A 19769-nucleotide genomic window follows, 5' to 3' on the forward strand; every position below is an offset into this window, starting at 1 on the left:
CTTTCTCTTATAAGAAAGTCTAGAGGCTGACTCACTATTTTAACTTAAATGAGTGTTCTTAAATTTATCTTATACTTCCTAAACTTCGAATCATAAGCAATGCCCAAAACTGCTCTTTTAACATATTAAGTCCTCATCATATGCTGTGAACAAAATAAAAAGTATTGTTATCAATGGAAATCGAGGAGTTCAGTCATCAGAGCATCTTCAGGTTAGATAAGACCTTAGTTTGGTTGTGGTACAATGTTTATAAAAGGTCTCTGAACAACCATAGGGCAGCCAATGTCTTATTTCAAATAGCCATGGGATGAGAGATGTGTTGACTGTTTCTCCTTGCTTAAAGACAATCTCACTCTGTCACCAAAGTTGGAATGCAGTGGCATGATCATAGCTCACTGTAACCTTGAATTTCTGGGCTCAAGCAATCCTCTCATTTCAGCCTCCTGAGTAGCTGTGACTACAAGCATGTGCCACCACACCCAGCTAATTGTTTAATTTTTTTTTTTTGTAGAGGCAGGAATCTCACTACATTACCCAGGCTAGACTAGATGTAGAGCAAAGTGAGAAAAAGGAACCAATTGTTAGTTCTACTCTCCCTTTCTGCAAGAACAGTGATATGGATCTCCAGCATCAGGATGTCACATTGTATTTCAGCATCATCAAGAGCAAGCATAGTAGATTTTCAACCCCACCAATATCTAGAGGGCCATAGTGACAATTGTGATTGAAACACAGTTTCAGTTTCAGAGACCTTGGTGGATTTCTTTGGGGCCTGCATCTGTGGATTCTAAGCTCTGCTAATTGAAGTGGTCACTGATAAACAGGACGAATTTTTCAGCAACTGTCAGCACCCATTGGAATTCTCAGAAAAATTCAAGGTATCTCAAATCTTGTATTGGCTATATTGGCTATACCAGCTGTAAGTTTCCTTTATTGGTTGTATAGAAAAGAAATAGGTGGGGTCTGGCAGAGACAGCAAGCTTTGGATACTGATGATGCAATCTCAGTACAATCTGGTTAATGGAATCTGGGGAAAACAGCCTACATTTATATGAACCTTCAAATCCATAAAAACATCCCTCAAATGAAGGGATTGGGTATTGGAGATGGCATCTGTTAATGGTAAAGATGTAGAGCAAAGTGAGAAAAAGGAACCAATTGTTAGTTCTACTCCCCGTTTCTCTACAGTGGTGGGACAAAAATAGTGAATTTGTGAGGTCGATATATTACCTATTTCCTCCCCTAGCCTGTGAAGGAACATGACAATTTTGCTTGTAACTGCATAGCACGTCCCTATCTGATATTTTCCTTGTTGATTTATTTATTTGATTTGTTGTTTCTCTCCCCCTGCTAGAAGGTAAGCTCCAGGATAACAGGAATTGTTTCTGCTTTTGTTCACTGCTGTACCTCCAACACCAAGGACAATGTCTGGCACGCGGAAAGCACTCAATAAAAATTTGTTTGATGAGTGGATAAATGAATATAGTGAACTGTTTGGAAATTTAAGTGACATTCAACAAATATAAATCAAATATTTGATGAGTGGCCAAAGCATAACCTTCCAATCCAAAGTAGTGGGTTTTTTGGAGTGAGGATACAGTGAATTCTACAAGTGCCATTTCCATTTTGCACTCGTCTGACACTTGTGTAGCGTGTGTGTGTGTGTGTTTCAACAACTCATGTTTCATAAGAGTATCATATAATCTGGACTTCAGAGAACAAGATCCTCTGAAACATAAATCACCCTAAGCCTAACAAACTTTAATTAAATTCACATGTCTCTTGTTTCCACAAGGGTATTTAATTATATCTTAGAACATTACCAGAAATTAAACTTGCATTAAATGTCCTTGTATTCACCATAGCATCTTGCATGGTATTGTGTGTAGAGAAATCAATCAGTAAATAGTTGGAGAATTAATGAAGGAATGAAAGAATTAAACCTATCCTAGCACCCAGTAAATTTAGATTATTGTCCTAAACTAGTTGAAATAAATGGACAACTATGAATCCGGCCTAACAGTAGTTCCCATTTGCTCTGGTAGCTGAAGTAGGAGGTTTGAGATTTACAGTAATATGAGTTATGTGTTCTTCAAGTTTTCTTTCTTTTTTCCTTTCTTTCTTTTTTAGTTTTTTCTTTTAAATGAACAGATCTCCCAGGACTTTGTGAGGGCTGTATTGGTTTCCAGGGCACTATATTTGAAAAAAAAAAAAGTTTGTAAACATTTTTGAATGTTATTCCTTTTACAATAAAAATATATATGATAAAATCACAGCAATTTTTTGAATATTCAGTAATTTAATTAAATCATTGGATCAGGCACATTAAGGGAAAAGAAGACAAAGTCATGCCTGTGACTCAATATCAGAATTCTTCACATTAGGAAGACTATCTGTACTCACAAAAAATAAGAATTTTAAAAGTTTAAAAAATAAAAAAAGAATACCTGGTGCAAAGAGAAGAATGAGTTCGATAGAAAGATATTCAAAGTACATACTGACATTCTTAGTTTTGGAAAAGGAAAAAACAATAAGAAGTAGTGGAATTGAAATGGAAAACCAAGAACCTGTGGTCTTAATGTTTTTATAAGAGAAAGAGAGGGAGATAGAGAGAGCAAAAGTTGATTAAACATATCATATGAACAAGGAAAGCAGTATAACTATTTTTCAAAATTAGTGTTAATAAAGAAACTACCTCATAACTAGATTGAAAATTGGTTTTAGACAGAGTATGTAGCCTTCTAACCAACAGACTTTGAGGATGAACTAGTCCAAATGAAGAAGTAGCTGCAGAGGCAGGTAGGTTGGGGATAGGCAATGAGAAAATAGTGGTTAAAAGCAGATTCTGGCACTTACCTATGATTGAGTGGTGTCCACCCACAGTAGATAATTTCATTCATTTTCTGGCAGCTACCAACGTTGTAGTGTCTAAAAGTGAATCACTAGGTCAATGTACATATTACTTTTATTCCTTCAAACAAATACTTACTGAGCAACTACTGTGTGACTGGCATTGTACTAGATGCTGAAGATACAGCAGTAAATAAGTAAGACAAATGCCTTGTTCTTAAGGAGTTTCTACTCTAGTTGAGGAGATAATTTCAATTAAACAAATGCATAAATATGTAATTCCAGATGGTAGTATGTGCTTTTTTAGTTTTGCAAAGATGATGCTGCCCTAACGAAAACACCTTAAAATAGTGTAGCTTCTATAACATACACTTACTTCATTCTCATCTAAAAATCTTACAGGGAGAAGTTCAGTTTTGTAGGATAGCTCTGCTTATGAGGGACATCATTTAGAGAAACACATTTCTTCCATATTGTTATTCTACCATCTCCCAAGACATTACTCTTATCAGCATGGTTGAAGCTAGGTCACTGACATTTGCATTCTGGCTCCCAGGAAGAGGAGAAGAGAGGAAGTCATTTATTTACATAAGCAACTTCTGTTTAAGCAAGTGAGGCAGAAGTTGCACATATCATTTCTGCTCACACTCAACTGGACAGAATTTAGTCACATGACAACACCTAGCTGTGAGGGAAACTGGGAAAGGTGGTCTCTGACAAGGCAACTATGTGCCCAGAAAAAAGATAAGAAAATATTTGGAGATGCCACTAGCTTAGTGCCACACATGTCATGATGGAAAATTATAGGAGCTGACTGAAACCTCAGATAGTAGGGAGATCTGGAAAGCTTTAGAGTTTTGATAACAAAGGTGTCCATCAAAGACATCCCTGCTCTAATAACCAGAATTTGTAAATGAGTCACATATGGCAAAAGAGCCTTTGTAGACATATTTAACGTGACTGATCTAAACATGAGCAGATTATCCTGGATTATGCAGGCAGGCCCAATCTAATCATATGCACCTTATTAAAAGTAGAGAACTTTCTCTGACTGGAGGGAGAAGAGATGTGATAGAAGGAGAAGGCAGAGAGATTTGAAACATGAGAGGGACTTGACACAGCATTGCTGGTTTGGAGATGGAGCAGGCCATATGGCAAGAAATGTGAGTGGCCTCTGTCTGGCTAGCTGCCAGCAAGGAAACACGACCCTCAGTGCTACAACCACTTGGAAATGAATTCTGCCAGCAACGTGAATGAGCCTGGAAATGGATTCTCCCTAGAACCTCCAGAAAGGTGCACAGCCCTGATGCCACCTTAATTTGGGCCTTGTGAAACCTGAAGCAGAGAAACCAATTGAGCACACATGGATTTCTAAGTTATATATATGTGAGACAATAAACATGTGGAGTTTTTTTTTCTTTTTTTGAGACACGTCTCGCTTTGGTGCCTAGGCTGGAGTGCAGTGGCCCGATCTCAGCTTAGTGCAACCTCCACCTCCCAAGTACAAGCGATTCTCATGCCTCAGTCTCCCAAATAGCTGAGACTACAGGCGTGTGCCACCATGTCTGGCTAATTTTTGTATTTTTAGTAGAGATGGGGTTTTGCCATGTTGCCGAGGCGGGTTTTGCCATGTTGCCGAGGCTGGCTTTGAACTCCTGAGCTTAAGTGGTCCGGCCGCCTTGGCCTCCCAAAGTCCTGGGGTTACAAGTGTAAGCCGCTGTGCCTGGCCAATACGTGTTGTTTTAAGCTACTGAGTTGGTGGTAAATTGTACAATGCAATAGAAAAGTTATACAGATTTGAAATCTGAAGGCTGAATCTGGAAGGTAGAGGGGTGGAAAAGACAGTTATAGGCAAATGGGTTAGCACATGCACAGGTCCTGGGCAGGAGAAAACATAGAAGTGTGAGGACTGGATCGTGGTGAGAGACAGAGACATTAGCACAATATGATCTTGGAGAGAGAGAGGCAGAAGCCAGGTCATGAGGACCTTTGGAGTCATGGTAAAACATTTTTTATGAAAACAGTGGCGAGTCGCAAATTTTTGGCCTCAAAATCCCTTTATGCTCTTAAAAATTATTGACAGCCCTCCAAAGATTTTATTTATATGAATGATATCTATCAATATTTGCTTTATTGGAATTTAAGGCTAAGATTTTAAGAATATTTTCTTGTTAAATAATTTATAAACAATAATAAACCTATTACACGTTAACATTTTTATTAAACTAGCCGTGTTTTCCAAAACAAAGCAAAAATAGTAAGAAAAGTGACATCATTTTACATTTTGCACATCTCTTTAATGTCTGGCTAAATAGAAGAAAGCTGGGTTCTCATCTCCCCTTCTGCATTCAGTGTGTTGTGATGTGTTGTTTTGGTATAGGGATATGGAAAAAAATCCAGCTTCGCAAAGATATATCGTTGGAAAGGGATGAGGTAATTTAGTAGCCATCTCAGACAATTGTGGATATTCTTCTTTAATGCTACAGCAAACTTCAATGAGTGATCATTTCTAAAGAATTAGCTGCAATATACAATCTGCAACCATATCAACAAAATTTTACACTCATACTTTAAAATCCATTGATCTATCTTGCATTTTGAGTGAATCTTTTACCCAAGCATGATTTTGTAACATCATGCCTTGGTTGTCTGAAAAATACTGATACAGTGAGTTATACAGATCTTCCAAATGTTGACACATTACGTTATACAATATCATAAATCACATTCATCAATATCATTTCCAATCTCATCAGAAAAGTCTTTTGTACTGGAAATTTATCAGGCTCACAGTTGCAGATGGAAGTGTTTCAGAATTCTGATTTTCACTTGAAGGCAAAAATTGTATCATTGGTAAAATATCATCAGTTGTTTTCCTATAATTGGCAAGCTCACTTATTTCGTTTTCAAGAAAATGTCTGCAAAATACACAAGGCTGCATAACCATATACTTTTGCCAGTAGCTCTTTCATGTGAAAATGGTGTTTCATGTAAAAAAGTGGCTAGTACAGCTTACAACTCAATTACGCAGATGTGTCTCCTCAAGGCAACCATCTTTCTTCAGTATATGATAGAAATGGATTATGCATAGTTTCCGTCTTTATAACATAGAATATTAAAAAGATGTACCCACAGGTTAAGATCTAATAAAAATAATAATATTTACTGATTTATCAAGGACAGTATTATGTGCAAATGGCTTTGTGTATTTTTTTAAACTCTGAGTGTGTGATGGTGAAGAATACAATTACTACCTAGTACAGTTTGGTGCTACTGCCTTGATTTGTGCCAAGGCACCAGCAGTTTTACTCTCTGTTATTTTTGCACCGTCAGTAAAGAAAAAGGCTATAATGTCTTAGTATTATTATGAATATAGATTTGAACTTGTTGACACCCTGTAAGGGTCTTGGGGATGTCTAGGGGTCTGTCCACCAGATACACTTTGAGAATTTCTGTTTACAAAAAAAGAACACTGTCTATGATGGATTTTAAGCAAGGCAGAGACATGACCAGAATTGATTACAGTCAAGAGTTACCAAAGTTGAACTAAGCACCAAAGATTGTATAGTAATAGCATATACACCACAAGCAGTACAATGGCATCAGATGCTCAGACCCTCAATTTCAATTTAAGGTGTATTTACCAAATACCTCCTTTATATTTGTTTGGAAAAAAATATGCAAATAGGAAACCTGAAATGTAATAAGAGTTTAAGACACACAAAAATAACCATAATGCAAGGTAAAGAAAGGTAAATTCTAAGAAAGATACAGAGTAATTTGGGTGTTCCGAGGAAGGAGAGATTAATATCTAGAATTATCAAAACAGGTGTCATCAAGTAGGTGCCCATTGAGATGAGCCTTGAAAATAGGATAGCGTGGAAACTAGTAGAGAAATGAGTGTTGGGATATTCTAAGCAAAGGATGCATTATAACGCAAGGAGGTGGGAGAGTGTATTGGTCAGGGTTCTTCAGAGAAACAGAACCAATTATATGCATACATATATGTATATATATATATATATACTCTTGTATATATATGTATGTGTGTGTATATATATATATATACTCTTGTATATATATGTATGTGTATATATACGTGTGTGTTTATATATATATATATATATATACACACATGTAATTGAAGAGAGAGAGAGAGAGGGAGAGAGGGATTATAAGTTATTGGCTCTTACAATTATGAAGGCTTAAAAGTCCCACAATCTGCCATCGTGTGTGTTAGGGTTCTCTAGAGGGACAGAACTAATAGGGTAGATGTATATATACATCTCTCCTCCAGTATGTGTGTGTGTGTATGTGTGTGTATATACGTATATATATACACAAAAAAAGAAAAAAATGCATATATATATATATGCATCCTCTGTCCTTAATAAGTTCTTAATAAACTTAATAAATAATATATGGGAGTTTATTAAAGACAGAGTATGTATGTGTGTATATATATATACATATATATACACACACACATATATATAGGAGATGTGTATATATATATATATATATATATATAAAATATATATTCATCTATCCTATTAGTTCTGTCCCTCTAGAGAACCCTATATTTATATATAGGGGAGTTTATTAAGGAGTATTGAGTCATATGATCACAAGGTGAAGTTCCATAAGAGGCCATCTGCAAGGTGAGGAGCAAGGAAGCCATTCAAAGTCCCAAAACCTTGGAAGTAGGGAAGCCAAAAGCTTCAGTCTGGGGTCGAAGGTCCAAGAATTCCAAAGCTGAAGAACTTGGAGTCCAATGCTCGCGGGCAGGAAGCATAGAGCATGAGAGAAAGATGAAGGCCAGAAGACTAAGCCAGTCTAACCATTCCAAGTTCCTCTGCCTGCTTTTATCCTAGCCTCGCTAGCAGCTGATTAGATGGTGCCCACCCGGATTGAGGGTGGGTCTGCCCCTCCCAGTCCAGTGACTCAAATGTTAATTGCCTTTGGCAACACCCTCACAGACACACCCAAGAACAATACTTTGCATCCTTCATTCTAATCAAGTTGGCACTCAATATTAACCATCACAGCCATCTACAAGTACCTTGAAAGCCTGAGATATGGAGATCTGATGATGTTGATTTCAGCCCAGGACTGAAGCCCTGTGAATCAGGAGCAACCAAGGGTAGGAGAAGATAGATTTTTCAGCTCAAGCAGTCAGGCAGAGTTACTTCACCATTTCTCCGCCTTTTTGTTCTATTCAGGCCTTCAACAACATCAAACTGGATGAGGCTCATTCACACTGGGGAGGGCAATCTGCTTTACTTAGTCTACCAATCCCAATGTTAATCTCTTCCAGAAACACCTTCACAGACATATCCAGAAAAGACCGTGGAGACTCTTGAACTCTGTGCTAAGGCATTAGCATTTCCTTTGGCTGGCAAAGAGACCCATCAAATTTTGGGTGTTTCGTTTCATAGACTGCAAGACATGTGATTTTTGTACCATGCCAATTATCTCAGGACTTGGCCAGCGTGCTTCATTACCAGGGAAGCACACAGTGAAAGAGTTGCCCATGTGGAGTGGTTTTGTGACTATGAGGAAAGTCAAAGTGAGAGCAAAGATAACCAGTGTTATCTAGACACATCTGTTAATTAAGAAAGGTAGCAATAGTTATTTAACAACTAGCTTCTTTGTTAAATGAATGAATCCTGCAAATGCCTACTGCCTTATATTCTTTGAAAAGAACATTGTGGATGGATTTGGATTGTTCTAGCTTTCCTAAAAAGTAGTTATACTGACAGTACATTTTTAAGGTAAGACCTAGATTGGAATCTCAGCTCTGCAACTTTGCAGCTGTCAGACCTTTGACAAGCCACTCCAAATGTTTGAATCTCAGTTGTCTCATCTGTGACATGATTATAATAATAGTGCCGACTATACATAGTAAGATAATGAGGTAATGCAGGAAAACATCCTTAGAATAGCGCCTGGCTTGTAGCAAGTGCTCAATTAATGTCAGCCATTATCATCAGCCCTGGTTGAAAGTTTAGGTTTTACTGGACTAAAACAACTTTTTGTAGTAAGTGCATTTTATTTATCGTTGAAATATTATTATGAATGTACTAGGTGCAGAGTCACATTCAAATGCCTAAATCAAAGTGACAAAGTTTTGTTGTTTCACAAACTTTGTTTAAGATGAAGGTTCCCATGTATCTGAGTTGCCTCTCCTGCTCCTCAGTTGACCCATATTTCTGAGTATTACAGTGAGCTATTGCAATTACATTGATACATACATTTTCTTCCCATTGAGGAGAGATTCTGCAGGTCTCTTTAAAGGAATATTTTTAATGTTTTCACCATAACTAAATATCCAGTCCTCCAGTGCAGGGCAGGAGTTTGACAGGTCTGGGTTACAAATTCTGGCTGTCTTACGTCCCTAATTGATAATTCTGAGCAAGCCATGTAACCTGACTGGATTTCAGCTTTTGCATCTGTAAAATAGGAATAATAATACATACCAAGTAGAGGTATTATGGAGACTAAACAGGAAAAGTATGGTCTTTGCTCTAGATATGACAGAGAAAAATGCTAATTGTATAGGTCCATCCTGTTACCAGCTGTCGAAGTGAGTACTAACAAATTAAGAAGCAAGGCTGTTTCCTGAGATTCTGAAACATCAAATCCAAATTCATTTTGTTTTTTCATTTCTGCATAGTCAGGGACAGGTACATGTTGGCCTGATTTAGCTGGCAAATGGCTAGAGTTCTCATTCTGTCTCCTGAAGATAGAGAGAGATGCAGGCTTTGCTAGAGACAGCCTCACTGCCCTATGTTTGACCCTACAAAAAAAGGCAATGTTCTCAATGTACTGGACAACAGCAGATGAGAAAATGACATATGACTCAAATTCTGTAGCCCAGAGTTGTTTAGTGAGATTATTCTGTGGAAAGTAACATATTTGGGGCTGGGCATGGTGGCTCACTCCTGTTATCCCAGCACTTCGGGAGGCCAAGGCGGGCGGATCATCTGCGGTCAGAAGTTCGAGACCAGACTGGCCAACATGGTGAAACCCTGTCTCTACTAAAAATAAACAAATTAGCCGGGCATAGTGGACGGTGCCCATAATCCCAGCTACTGAGGTGGCTGAGGTGGGAGGATCGTTTGAACCCAGGAAGCAGAAGTTGCAGTGAGCTGAGACTGCGCCAGTGTACTCCAGCCTGGGTGACAGAGCAAGACTCTCTTTCAAAAATAAATAAATAAATAAAAAGCCACGTATTTGGGAGTCACGAAATTGCTACTTGGATTTATAAGAAAGAATCTAATTAAAGTTTAATGTGTAAGTCTGCTATTTATAATGCTAATGATCTAATATTATTTGTAATATCCTAGAATTGCTCTTTGCTTTGTAAATTAATTACGGACATTTCATCTTGAGGTATTGTGTGAAGCAGTAAATACAATATGAAAGAATTGGAAAAGTGGTGGAGACAGAGCCAGGCAATTTCACTTTTGCAGCCCTGTTTGGTCCTTGCTCATTCCTCAAGCCTACCATCCACAGTCCTTTCCATATGAAGTAAATAACCAAGTGAGTCAATACTCTCATCCTATTTTTGTTCATTTTAATAGGAACCAGAGATTCTCAGATTCTTATACTAATGTATAGCTCTTCATCTGTAAAATATATTTCAGCATGTTGAAATTAAGCATGAAAAAAGTTAAGCATTTTATTTAAAGATCGGGTTTATCTGATTTAATATTACCGCCTAGATTCTATCTAAAAATCATGTTATGGCTTTTCAAAAGTCAATCGGACATGTGCCCGGTGGCATAGGGTGCAGCCTGTACTTTGTGCACTTTTAAAGTAAAAGGAGAGTCAAGCCTTTGGGAACATCCTTGGTTTGCTTTGTGTGGGGTTGTCGCACTCTGTAGCAATCAATCAAGTATACCTTAATTGATAGGGAAAATTGTGTACCACCCATAAAGTCACGTTTGGACATGAAAGTACAAGGTCTATATCTGTGTGTGCTTGCTCCATTTGCTCCTGAATGACAAAACCTGCCAGATTCTCCCTGTAGGCAGTTTGTACAAAGACATAAACTTTTGCAACTGTGTCAAAGAACTTAAAATGTAGACTGCTAAAATGGAAAGAAATCTGAAATGTTCAGATTCCAGAGAAACAATCGCTTCATTTTGTTGAGAATGAAGAAAATAAGACTCAAATATGGGACTGACTTGCCTATGGACACAGAACAAGCCAGAAAGAAGTAGACTCAAACTAGGACCCAAGCAACCTCCCAGGCCGGTGCTCATTCTTAAATGTAGGCTTTGTAAATTGGCCAAGTCATGGCACAATATTGAAAGCCAATAAAAGACAAAAGATTTTTATATCCAGCAACATTTCACAGAAATATTATGATTCCACGGATATATCTCATTCCACATGAATAAAAAGTAGCATTGTTAAGGTACATTTGCCAAGAAACAACCTCAAAAGTGTCAATAAAGGACTTGAAGATAGATTAGAAATTTCTCTGATCATTTTTGTGGGGGAACTACCAGTTTGGTTATGATTCTCAGGATCAGGAGAGTTTTGTAAATCATAGAGCACTTTTTTTTTTTTTTTTTTTTGAGACGGCGTCTCCTTCTGTTGCCCAGGCTGGAGTCCAGTGGCGCGATCTCGGCTCACTGCAACATCTGCCTCCCAGGTTCAAGTGATTCTCATGCCTTAGCCTCCCGAGTAGCTGGGATTACAGGTGCGTGCCACCGCGTCTGGCTAATTTTTTGTGTTTTTAGTAGAGATGGGGTTTCACCATGTTGGCCAAGCTGGTCTCAAACTCCTGACCTCAGGTGATCCTCCCACCTCGGCCTCCCAAAGTGCTGGGATTACAGGCATGAGCCACCACACCCAGCCACTTCTTTAAATTAAAATAAGTAACCTTTTTCTTTTCACTGGCATGCAGAGAAAGTATTGGGAGGGAGGTAGAGGAAGAATTATTCAATAAATGATACTGAACAAATGGCAAGTCATTTGGAGGGAAAATTGAGTTAGATTCTATTTGATGCCTTAAAGCAAAATAAACTCCAGATTATTTAAAGATTTAAATGTAAAAAAAGAAAAGAAAAAAACTAAAAGTACTATAAGAACTTAACGGTGAGTATTTTGTTTTTAAAATCTTGGAGTGGAGGATGCTTTTCCAAAGACAACATAAAAGGCAGACACTATTGATAGGTGTGAATATATAAGTACGAAAAACACTTATAGATAGTGAAAACACCATGGTAAAGGTAAATTTCAAACTGGAGAAAACTCATTGTCACACATTAAAAAGGGTTATTATGTATAACACACAAAGAGCACTAACATATCAGTGACAAGTGAATATCTGAAGTAGGGAAACAACATAAATAACAATTTACCAAAGATACCAAAATTTTCAGTCCAGTACACAAAAAGACAGTCAAATTTACTAATAATTAAAGACTTAGGGTGAAAAATGGGCTTTGGGGGGGCCTATCAGATAGCAATGATAGTTTGGTTTTTATTTTGAAATGCCTGTGTTTGGAAAGTGAGTATATTATTCGGGTCCTATTCCCATAGATGTCATCACTGTCATTTTATTTTCCATAAACAACCAGTTACCAGATTCACGGAAGCCCATTGTTGAGTGTTAAGCAAATCAAAGGCTGTGTTTATTTTTGCCAGGCAAATTCTCTATTCCCTCTGAGTTCTGTGATGTTGTGTATAGCTGAGTAGGAGATATTTTCAAAGTCTGGGCCTTCAGCTAATGTGCATTGTGCATGCCCATAGAGTGATGTGTACATTAGGGAATGAAGAGCTGGCATGAAATTGTGAAACTACTCCCACTGGTGTTATATTTGGACAGGCTGACATTAATCGTTCCACAATAATACCTGACACTTAAACACAGTTTGAAGGTAAATCAGTTTCCTCAGAAATCAGCAAACCCTGTAATTTGAAACATCTTAGTGACCTTAGTCTATGTTTTTTTTTTTGTTCAACTTTTTTGTTATAAGATTTTTCAAACATACAGAAAGGTTGAAAGAATAGTACCATGAACACTCGTACATTCACCATTCTGATTCAATAATTAAAACCACGATATTTTAAATGCAGTGGAGGCTTCTTCCTAAACATCCTTCTAGAGCTAAACACATACAAATTTGTTTAGCTCTCACAGGAATGAGATAACATATATATGCACAATGGAATATCATTCACACTTAAAGAAGGAAATCTTGCCATTTGTGACAATTTAGATGGACCTAGAGGATGTTAGGCTAAGTGAAATAAGCCAGACACAGGACAAATATTTCATGTCCTCACTTGTATGTGGAATCTATAATTCTGTAAAACACATAGAAGCAGAAAGTAGAATGCTGGTCACCAGGGATGGAGGATGGGGGAAATGGAGAGATGTTGTTCTAGGGGTACAAAGTTTCAGTTATGCAAGATCAATAAGTTCTGAAGATCTAAGGTATAGCATGGTGGCTATAGGTAATAATATCGTACCGCACTGTTGAAATTGGCTAAGAGGGTAGATACTAAGTGTTCTCATCCCCAAAATATAAAAGGTAACTATGTGAGGAGGTAGATATATTAACCAGCTTGATGGTAGTAATTATTTCATAATGTGTGTATACATATTTATATAGGAGATATATATATATATACCAAGTCATCAAATTGTACACCTCAAATATATACAATAAAAAAGAAATGAGGGTCAGTGCAGTGGCTCACACCTGTAATCCCAGCACTTTGGGAGGCCAAGGCAGGTGGATTGCTTGAGGCCAGGAGTTCAAGACCAGCCTGAGCAACATAGCAAGACTTCGTTTCTACAAAAATTTAAAAAATTAGCCAGGTGTGGTGGCATGTGCCTGTAGTCCCAGCCACTTGGGAGGCTGAAGCAGAAGGATTTCTGGAGCCCTGGAGTTCAAGGCTGCAGTGAGCTATGATCAGATCACCACAGTACTCCAGCCTGGGTGACAGAGCAAGATCCTGTCTCAAAAAAAAAAAAAAAAGGAATGAGGTAATGAGGTCACACTTTACATATTCTGTTGTTCTGAATATTTTTAAATGTTTACTTAAAATATATTATAAAAGCAACACTAAATATTCCTCCACAACATCATGTTTAATGGCCGCGTAATATTTTCATAACCAATCCCCTATGGTTAAACATTGGTGGTGATTCCAATTTCCCATTATGTTGAAAAATTGAGATCAGTGAACATAAATGCATCTTTTTCTCTTCAGGTGGTAATATCCCTGGGTAAATTTCTAGACTGGGATTGAAGAGTCAAATGACATGCACATTTTCTATTTTGCTAAGTCTACTTTTCAGACAAGATTAAATAGGCAGACAGCTCTAAATGTCTACATCTGAGATGTGATGACAACATTTAAATGCTATCATCAGATAATTAGTAGTTCTTTGTAAATAAAATTTCCAGATACCTAAAGCATACCTTGATACCAAATACTTTTTAGCTACTTAGGCTAAAACACATCTGTAAAATGTACCACATATTCCTCTGACTTCTTAAACAGATGATACTTAATATCACTTAATAATTATTGCTTTTCTGGATGAAGATTCAAGTATTGTGATAAGTTTTTCTAGGCTATTTGTTCCCATACTCAGTGTCCCCAGATTCTGTATTCCATTCCTGGCACTATCCTTTCTAGTGTATGGAATGCAACATCCCTCTCTTTTCTTTTTTCCCCTGCCACACTTGGAAAATCTAATATCATATTGCAAGAACCAAGGAAAAAAAACAAGATATCCAAACTTACTAAGTCATGATTTATATCCAATTCTAAGTCAATAGAATCTGACCTGAGGCCACTTTTTCTTCAGTGTTGCACATCACTTCTCAGAGTCCTTTTACACTGACTTTTTACTTGATACCTGGTTGAGATTGCTAAGAATCTGATCTGAAGATAATCAGGTGTTTCCACCAAAATGCGATAGATTCTTATTTATGTAAACTAATTTCAGTTAAGGCCAAGTCTACATAAAATTTGTATTATTTTTCTTGAGTCAGTTTTGTCCCCAAGCCTAGCCTCTCCAACAAAAAGAGGGAAATATTGGAAGCAGCAGTTCTCGCTCCAGAACAGACTTTTATTAAACTATTCCTTTCCAGTAATTGTTTCCTATTATATATTAAATAGCAAGTCCTACAGGTTTATTATGTAAAGCTGTAGTTTTGTACTTGAAACTGGCTTATAAACATAGTCTGCAGATCACATTTTATGGGAAGAAAAAAATATACCCATGTAGCAAGGAATTATCTGAACTAGCAGCATAGCTCTTACTTAAATTCACTTACACTCGAGCATGAGCTGGGTCTACATAATCAAAGTGAAGTGGAGAATTAGAGTAATTTGAGATAATTCAGACCAGAAAAGTCTACCCCAGAACCTTTCACCTAATTGCATCAATTATCTAATTGAAGGAAACCTTGGGGAATTGGGGCTTGAATCATTCTGATAATTGATTTAATTTTCATTTAGTTTGTGTATGAAAATACACCCACACACATTCTACCTTGAAGCTTTCTATTTAGTAACAGGCAAAAGCAGCCTCCATCTCTGGAACTGATATAATTTGTCACTTGTGGTTTCCTCATGTTGGCATATCCCAACCATGAGATTTCATTGGCATGGTCATAATACATCCCTGGAGGAAAGTTTCCATTTTCTACAACTTGAATTATGTAACTATATATTAATTGTTTTTTGAAGTTGAGGAATGGAAAATTCCTACATTTCTCGAATTTGCGTGTCATCCTTGCGCAGGGGCCATGCTAATCTTCTCTGTATCATTCCAATTTTAGTATATGTGCTGCCGAAGCGAGCACTCCTACATTTCTCATGTAGATTTGTTCACCAATTCTTTTCTTTTTTAAAAAAATGATTTCTTGCTTTTTTGGCATATCTGACATTTTTCAGAAGAAGCTTGAAAAACTTTAGTTGGAGAGAAGAAGGACAGGGGAGATTTTCACTACTAAATTCTGCCAATTAAACAAGAAAGCATTAATATACGATATTCATACAGAACTCAAAAGATTCCACAAAGCACCCAATATACAACTCTCAATATTAACTAAGCCCTCCAAACTGGCAGTAAAGAGCCACTGGTTAGTCCCTCGTTTCTTAAAAGAAAATCATCCCCCTTCTGCTTTCTTTCTATTCCTAGTTTGTTAAGTATTTTTATCATGAGAAAATACAGTTTTGTCTAAACTTTTTCTGTATATATTGAGTTGATCATGTGATTTTTATCTTTTGTTCTCTTAATATGGTGTGTTACACTGATTTCTGTATGTAGAAGTAACTGCATTCCTTGGATAAATCCCTTTTAGCCATGGTATATAATCCTTGGTATATGCTGCTAGATTCATTTTACCAATATTTTGTTGGGGATTTTTGTATTTATATTGATATAAGATAGTGATTTTTAGTTTCTTTTCTTGTGATGTTTTTGTATGATTTTGGTGTCAGGGTTGTAATGGCCTCATTGAATGATTGGTAAGTGTTCCCTCCACTTTTATTGTTTGGAAGCATTTGTAAAAATTTAGTGTTTTTTTTTTTAACATTATGTAGGATTGACCAGTGAAGCCATCTGGGTCCGGGCTTCTATTTTATTATGAATCCAACCTTTTTACTTATTATAGCCCTCTTCATATTTTCTATTTCTTTATGAGTCAATTGTGCTTATTTGTGTCTCCCTAGGAATTTGTCTTTTTCATCTAGATTATCTAACTTGTTGACATGCAATTTTTCATAGTATCCCATTTTATCCCTTTTATTTCTGTAATAATAGGTAAGAATGACCCATCTTTCATTTCTGGCTTTAATAATGTGAGTCTTTTTTTCACCGTGTCAGTCTAGATAAACATTTTCCAATTTTGTTTATCTGTTCAAAGAACCAACTTTTGATTTTGTTGATTTTTATCTATTGTTTTTCTATTTTCATTTATTTATACTCATCTTTATTTTTTTCTTCTTTCCTCTTGATTGGGGTTTAGTTTTCTTGTCTTCTTCCAATTTCTGAAAGTAGATAATTTTGTTTCTTTAAATTATATTAGCAAAATTTTCACCACAAGGGCTCTGAGGGTTATCTTCCTCAATTATTTTGGTAACTGGCTTATGTTTTTCTCCTCTTTCCTCTCTTCCTCGAGTATATATTTGATGACTTTGGCACTGATATCCTATCCTCAGCTCCACTAAGCCCCAAATCCATGCTACCTTAACCACCCACCACACTGCTCCCTCTCTGAATCCCAACTCCATGAAGAAATGCTCCTCTGGTAAGATGTTGCACTTAGTTTTCCTCCATTAAGCACAACTTCCATTCCTGCCTCTAACCCCCATTTCCCAACCACACTAGACTGGCCTTTCACCTTCTACTTACTTTGTCTTTTTTTCTGTTCACAAAGTCCCATAACATTCTTCTGCTTATAATTAATTCTATGTAGCCTGGACTCCATTAATTACCATTTTAGTTCTTTGCTATTCCTTACTATTCTGCTGTGCTGGACTCAGCTCTCTCATTCACTTACTTGTCCTTCTCTGTTCCTAAGAAGATAGCAGCAATGCAACATGAGTTTTTTAACCTATCCCCTCAATACCTATGCCCATCTTCTAAGGCCTTTCCTTATATCTAAAGGATATCAATCCTGCCCTCTCAGTACAGTATTACATTTCCTTCAGTTCACTGACAAACTCCTAGATTGACTGGTTAGCAACAGTTCCATTATGGAGTGGTAGTTTCACAAGTTTCACAACCTAAATGTAGGTTGGTGTAAAAGTTCATGTGGCGAAAGGAAGTGGTCTCTGCCTCTATTGTCTTTTCTTTGCATCATCTATATGCTTGCCATATAATAGACATTTAATAAATATTTATTGAGCAAATTAATGTACTACACATTATGTCACTGGTTTCGTGTACTTTTGACACTTCTGTGATGTTTCCAAGCATCACATCATTTTCCTCATCATTTGGGAGATCAGAATGTGGAAATTCCCCCTCCTTTTTCCTCAACAACCACCCTCATGCTACACCTGTAACTTAAAGCTCTTTATGCAAAAACAGACGTGTCTGATTCCACGTAGTGAACAGAAGATTACATATAGATTAAAAATCAAAAGAAAATGAACTCTGCTCCAGTGTTAGAAAATACAGCCAAGGATAGATAAAACCAGAATATCAGGAATGATGACACAATGCAGTGGCAAATGTTTGAAGAATGGAATAAGGTGCTAGCATTCCTTTCCTGAGATAAAGGTAAATGGATAGTTGCTCAGGAAGTCTTCTATGTACTTTATCACAAGCTAGATGAAGTATGCTGTGTAAGTTTTTTAGAGGAGTCTTCAAGAAAACTTTAGATGATTAATGTAAATATCTTACAGCCATGGTTAGCAGAATAAACCTTTTTCTGAATAATACAACAAAATCTTTCTGGTAAAGAAAAGCATGTAAGATATTTCCTTTTGCTTCTGGGAACCAAGAAGCAAGAAGGAAGAAATGGTTTAGACACTGAAATGTTAAAATTTAGGAGACATTTCCATGGCCTTGTGAGAGCTGCAGATTTGAACTTGGAAGGCAGCTTAATGGACTAGAAAGAACATGAGTGTCAGGGCTGGACGAGGCATTTAATTCTGGCTTTGCCATTTAGGCTTTTACCTTGAGCACATTCTGAGGAAGAACAAAAAAAAGGTGCCTCTTGGTGACTTACAGGAGCAGTTTCATGGCCTATAATAATGGAGGTGACCTGAGATGATTTCTTGTTTAGATAGGAAAAGAATGAGGTTTGTGCTGAGTGAGCGCAATGACCTACGTCAAAGCAAACTATTTAGAACCAATTTGGTGGTATCCAGTACTACTTCAGAGATCACAAACCAGTTCCATTACTGCTTGATAGAATCAAAGATGTTCAGTGGCATCAGAAAGGGAGTGTAAGAGATTTTATATCTATGCATTCACAAGGACTTCTAAAAGCCTCTGGGCCTTTCCAGCAGCTCTCACTGGGTGATGCAATTAAAATCTGTGTGAATTAAAAAAAATAAAATTCTTTAAAACTACTCCTCTCAAAATGTTGACAGTAAATGTTTTATCACCCTTGACTCCCTCTTGCTATGTTTTGCTAAGGTCCTTAAACCTTGTTTTCCACACTGTTAGGTTGTAGAGAGTCATTTCTGCTTGCCTTTGACATGCATAGTGAGGTAACCACTATGTGCATAGTGAGGTGACCACTATTCAAAGGCAAGCAGAATAATAAGCATACAATAAAAGAGCTTCATAAAGAATCAGGTCTTGGCCGGGCATGATAGTTTATGCCTGTAATCTCAGTGCTTTGGGAGGCTTAGACAGGAGGATCACTTGAGCCCAGGAGCTCAAGACCAGCTGGACAACATAGCAAGACTCTCTAAAACAAGCTGAAAAAAAATTAGCCTGGCATGGTGATGCATGCCTGTAGTCCCAAATATACTCCGGAGGCTGAGGCAGGAGGATCCCTTGAGCCCAGAAGTTCAAGGTTACAATGAGCTAAATTTCACCACTGCACTCCAGCCTGGGTGACAGAGTGCGACCCTGTCTCAAAAAAATTTTTAATTTAATTTAAATTTTAAAAAGAACCAGAACTTGACTTCTACCCAAGCTTCTGTGACCACATTCACCAAAATATCAAATAAAAATCAGGTAAGCTGTATGACAGAGGTCTTGTGTGCTGCTTCTGAGTGTGACAAGTGAGGGATGCAACTTGTACATGGAAATGTTTGAACTTGGGGGCCATTCCCATGATATATAGACACAGATAACAGGGGTTTAAAATCCAGAGTCAGTTTTCTATGGTAGCAGAGAGTAAGGGCATGTGGACAGAGCCAGACATTGGAGCCACTGAGGCTTGGGTTTGAATTCTAGCACTCCTACATAC

The 19769-nt window shown here is 37.3% G+C and overlaps 1 non-coding gene across 1 annotated transcript; it reads right to left on the minus strand.

Moving 5' to 3' along the window:
* Window positions 1-15588: 15588 nt before the first annotated feature.
* On the minus strand, window positions 15589-15695 carry LOC112207120 (U6 spliceosomal RNA). Its single transcript, XR_002941589.1, has one exon. It is a non-coding gene; the product is annotated as a U6 spliceosomal RNA (small nuclear RNA).
* Between the last annotated feature and the right edge of the window lie 4074 nt (window positions 15696-19769).

This window comes from Pan troglodytes, chromosome X (genome assembly GCF_028858775.2).
Source record: "Pan troglodytes isolate AG18354 chromosome X, NHGRI_mPanTro3-v2.0_pri, whole genome shotgun sequence".
NCBI classification, from domain to species: Eukaryota; Metazoa; Chordata; class Mammalia; order Primates; family Hominidae; genus Pan; species Pan troglodytes.